Consider the following 5,597-nt stretch of genomic DNA (forward strand, 5'->3'; position numbering starts at 1 on the left):
GTGTCCCAGATGTCACACAGGCACTTTTATTAACATACAGAATAGATGTACATGAAAAAATTACTCAAAAATAAATTATGAGCATTTATTAAAAAATAATTATAATATAATTATTATAATTATTAAATAATCATGCTCCATAAATAAAAGAAAACAATGTTGTTTTTGTGCATAACAAAAAGCTCAAAATTGTGCAGTCAAAATGTAAACTTAAAGACATTGAGCATAATTACAGAGACAGATTTCACAGCTGCTCTGTTCCCAACTTCTACTGCGTGACTGACAGCCTGGAGTTTGAAATCCTCTTTGTAACCATGTCTCTTAACAGGTGCCATTTATGGTCCTTATACACACACAGTACGGTAATATTACGTTAAAGCACAGTACGTATCACTCTGCGATGCTCCTCGGTAGCCGTAATGCTCGGACAATCCATCAAGCAGTGCAGCTCCGTAGCTTAGCAAAGTCGTACTAAAACATTTTTTGACAGATTGCTGAGCGCCATGTACCACATAAAATCGGTTCGCGGCCATCAAGCACAACCAGAATTCATACATAAAGCGCGCTGTCAACTTTTGAGAAAATGAAAGGATTTTAGACTGTGCAGCCCCTCTTGGCTGCATGGAGTTAGTGTGGTTAGCTCGTTAGCGTGGTTAGCTTGTTAACACGTTGACGCCGTGAAGCCCCACACACGGGGCGATGCACAGTAACTCGTTAACGGAGATTTGCCGTGTCCATCTTGTCTCTACCTAGTGATGCGCGAATCATGAACGAATCGTTCAATACTCGAGAATCACTTTGCTGACTCGTGAATCATGATTCACAAGCGCAACTGACTCACTGACTCATCCCTGTTGCTGTTAGCAAACTAATTTCATTAGTAGAAATATATCTAGCTTATAATTTAAATTGTGAAGAAAAACACGACATCCAGTATCTTAACAAAAACATTTCTGCTCTGAACTGGAAGAAAAAACCCTGAGTAGAAGCTCACATCAAGACAATAGCTCCTCGGTTCACAGTAGCATCACTCTGCTAACATGCTAACAGCACATTTGAGCTACTCACCCCCTCCCTTCCTGTGCTGAATCGTAGCATAAGCAAATCACTCATGACTCGCTAACCCCCTCCCTCCTGTGCTGAATCGTAGAGCGAGCGAATCACTCATGACTCGCTAACCCCCTCCCTCCTGTGCTGAATCATAGAGCGAGCGAATCACTCATGACTCGCTAACCCCCTCCCTCCTGTGCTGAATCATAGAGCAAGCGAATCACTCATGACTCGCTAACCCCCTCCCTCTTGTGCTGAATCACAGAGCGAGCGAATCACTCATGACTCGCTAACCCCCTCCCTCCTGTGCTGAATCGTAGAGCGAGCGAATCACTCATGACTCGCTAACCCCCTCCCTCCTGTGCTGAATCATAGAGCGAGCGAATCACTCATGACTCGCTCAGCCCCTCCCTCCTGGATCGCAGCTTCTTCTTCTTCCTGGTTGGCAACCAATGTTAAGGCGCACTACCGCCCCCTGGCTCACAGCTCAGTGGACATTTAGATGAGAAAATATATATTTGACACATGTAAGGAAAATACTAATAAAATAAAAATAAACAAAAGAAATGTTCCCTTTAGAAATTCTTTTGCTCCTTTTTGCTATATAAAAAAGTTGTTTTCTTTAAGAATCACTCATCTTAGCAGTAGGATTTACATTAAAAGAGAAACAAATTAAGTTTGAGTGAAAATGTAAATTTTTTGCACTCTCTGGTCAACTGACTCAGTGACTCAAATGACTCAAAAAACCTGATTCACTTTGGTGAGTGACTCATTAAAACTCGATTCAGTAAAAAGAATCAAATTTACCATCACGAGTGATTCGCTCGCTCTATGGAGTTGTGTTCAGTGAAGGAGAGAGGCGGGGCCGAGTAACGTTGCGTAGAGACAAAAGTGGACAAAAGAGAGGCAAACATGTGGCTTCGCAAGTATAATTATTACGTAACATAGACTATATCGATATAAAGGGTATTGTCACATCTATTATCTCGTATAAAAATGTATTGATATTTTAAAAAAACTCTATATATCGCCCAGCTCTACTGTCTGTCTCCCAAATCCAAACTGGAAGCTGGTTCCACAGAACAGGGGCCTGAAAACTGAAGGCTCTCCCTCCCATTCTACTTTTAAATTCTCTAGGAACAACAAGTAGGCCTGCAGAGCGAGAGCGAAGTGCTCTAATAGGTTGATATGGTACTACAAGGTCATTAAGATAAGATGGGGCCTGATTATTTAAGACCTTGTATGTGAGGAGCAGGATTTTGAATTTTGGATTTAACAGGAAGTCAATGAAGGGAAGCCAAAACAGGAGAATATGCTCTCTCTTTCTAGTCCCTGTCAGTACTCTTGCTGCAGCATTTTGGATTAACTGAAGGCTTTTCAGTGAGTTTTAGTACATCCTGATAATAAAGAATTACAGTAGTCCAGCCTGGAAGTAATAAATGCATGAACTAGTTTTTCAGCGTCACTAAGAGACAGTGTGTGTGTGTAAAAACCATATGTGTGGGTTAGTACTATGTGGTGGAGGTGATACGGTCTCTCAATCACACCACCACATAGTGCTGACCCACACATATGGTTTTTACACACACACTGGACATTCTGGACATTTGTTTACTGCACAACTACACTGTGTGGTCATCAAATCAAATCACTCTATCACAGGGGTGTCAAAAACGGATCAGGCCCGCAATCGGGTTTAATCCGGCCCTTGAGATGATTTTGTAAAGTATAAAATGAGCAGCAATTTTCAATAAAGAAACTGCTGTTCCAATTGTGTCCATTGGATGGCGCAATAGCAATTGTGAGCTAATTTGTTTTGCCCATGCGAATTTAAACCTGATGTGCTTTGGCACCCTCATTGCCCCAATATGTCTCTGTCAAAAAAGAAAAAAGTGGATGCAGAGTGCAGAGTGTTCCAAGAAAAATGGTCATCCTCCTAATTATTCACAAAAGTGAAATGGAAAGCTGTATGTTTGGTGTGTTCCCAGCATGTTGCAGTGCTGAAAGAATATAACCTCCGTCTTCATTCCGACAAATATGACAACTTTCAAGGACAGCGGAGAAGAGAGAAGGTGAATGAACTGTTGGCGGGTCTGAAGAAACAGCAGTGTGTTTACTCACAGCCAAGACATCAGTGACGCTGCAGTGAAAGCTAGCTACCTTATTGCTAACGAAATTGCACTAGCATCAAAACCATTTAGTGAGGGTGAATTTGTAAAAACATGTATGATGAAGGCATCAGAGATTGTGTGCCCTGAAAAGCACCAGGCCTTTGCAAATATCAGCCTGACAAGAAACACAGTTGCCGACAGGATTTCTGATCTTTCAGCGGATTTGGACAGCCAGTTGAAGCAAAAAGTAAAGTCATTTATTGCGTTTCCAGTTGCAATTGATGAAGGCACGGACATTACAGATGTTGCACAACTGGCAATTTTCATCCGCGGAGTTGATGACACATTGACCGTCACCAAGGAGTTTGTGGAGTTGGTACCGATGACAGATACAACGACCGCAGCTGACATTTTCACCGCACTCGTCGGTGCGCTGGACAGGGTCAGAGTGGACTGGTCCCGTGCTGTCAGCCTGGCTGCAGGTGGTGTGCCCTCAATGATCGGGAAGAAAGCAGGCGTTGTAAAAAAGTTCAGAGATAAAGTGCAATCTGCAAATGGAGGACTTTTCACTGTATTTTGCACCAGGAGGCTTTGTGTTGTAAGTCACTGAAAATGGATAATGTCATGAAGGTGGTCATCCAAACTGTTAATTTCATCCGATCCAGAAGCCTCAATCACCGTCAGTTTGACAGTCTTCTCAGAAAGACCACATCTATGGCCTGCCATACCACACTGAGGTAAGATGGTTGAGCCGAGGTGCTGTGCTGAGACGTTTCTTTGATTTACGAGAAGAAATTGAACAGTTTATGGAAGAAAAGGGCAAACCAGTGTTAGAATTTCATTCCGCAGAAGGGATACAGGACCTTGCATATATGGTGGATGTTACAGAGCGCCTGAATAACCTGAACAAACAGCTGCAAGGATGCAACAAAGTTGTCACGCAGTATTATGACAGCATACATTCTTTCAAGTTGAAGCTGTTATTGTGGGAGACGCAGCTCGCTGGTGGTGATGCAGCTCACTTCCCTGTCTGAAAAATGTGTGCACAATCCAAAGTGTGGCAGATATGAAGCGGTTCAAAGATAAAATAACGGGACTGTTATAGAGTTTGAGCAACGATTTCAGATTTTTGGTGAACTGGAGAAAGACTTCCAAGTTTTTTGCTCGCCGTTCACCGTGAATCCCTTTGATCTGCCCGTCAGGATCCAACTTGAAATAATAGACTTGCAGTGTGACTCGGATTTGAAGGGCAAACTTGCCGCAGCTGGCTTGAACACATTCTATCAGAATCTCTTGTCAGGTTACCCCAACTTGACAGCCCTCGCTGCAAAACTGGAACCATGTATCTTTGTGAGCAAGTTTTCTCTGTAATGAGCATAAATAAAACAAAACTGCGCTCAAGGCTCACGCACAGGCACTTGAATCACATCCTGAAGTTAGCTGCCGCTCAGGATGTGAAGCCTGATATTGATGAGCTGGTGAAAGCTAAAAGATGCCAGGTATCAGGAGTCAAATAAACTATGCAACCCCACTGAAAGTGCTGCATGAGACACCCTGATGTAGTTCTGTGATCTGTGATATACTTCTGTGAATCACTGAGGCACTGTGTGCTTGTGTGTTCTTTGTCCTCCGAATTTTCAAATAATATTTTATGATTAATAGCTATGTTGTGCCTGCCCCCTCCCCCCCTCCCGCGTGTGCACATGTGCAAACACATCCTCCAACCACACACACCCATATTTTGCTCCATTGCGGTTTATTTCACATCTCAAACATTTAGTAAACAATTAAGCAAATACAGGTAATCTACAATAAATGACAGGTAGTAAGAAAGTAACTTCTCTTTTACACTACCTCTGCACCTACACGGGTATTTTTGAAAACGCAGCTGTTTCGTCCACACGTAAACAGCGTTTCGAATCTCCGAAAACGATGGTTTTTTACAAGCTAACATCTCCAAAATGTCAGGAGCAGTTAGTCATTACAAGTGTTTGTGAACTAAAAATCATGAATGTGGGATACTGTTTGTCCGTGATTTGAACAGCCCAGCGCTGCTCCCAACAAAGGGAAAACCAATTATGCAGGGGAGACCTACCTTGGCACTTGTGCAGGTGAAACCAAAGGGCAGATGACTGTGTATGTGGCAAATACAATTTGAATTTGAATTTGAATCAAAATACATTCCAAGGGCGTAGATTTTGTTTTTGCATTGGTGGGGACGGACGAATCAACCGCACAACCCTGCCCTGTTTCTTTTTTCCCCCTTTTTGTCTTTGTTTCTTGATTTAAAAATAACAAACAAACAAAAACGAGAAATATACTTGCCTACATATGGTATTCTACATGCTTTTAAACCATTTAAAATTACAGTTCATAGTTTTATATGTGAATTATATAATATTAATTTACTATTAAACAAATGACTAAGTATTTTAG

The sequence above is a fragment of the Oreochromis aureus genome, linkage group 3 (assembly GCF_013358895.1).
Source record: "Oreochromis aureus strain Israel breed Guangdong linkage group 3, ZZ_aureus, whole genome shotgun sequence".
NCBI classification, from domain to species: Eukaryota; Metazoa; Chordata; class Actinopteri; order Cichliformes; family Cichlidae; genus Oreochromis; species Oreochromis aureus.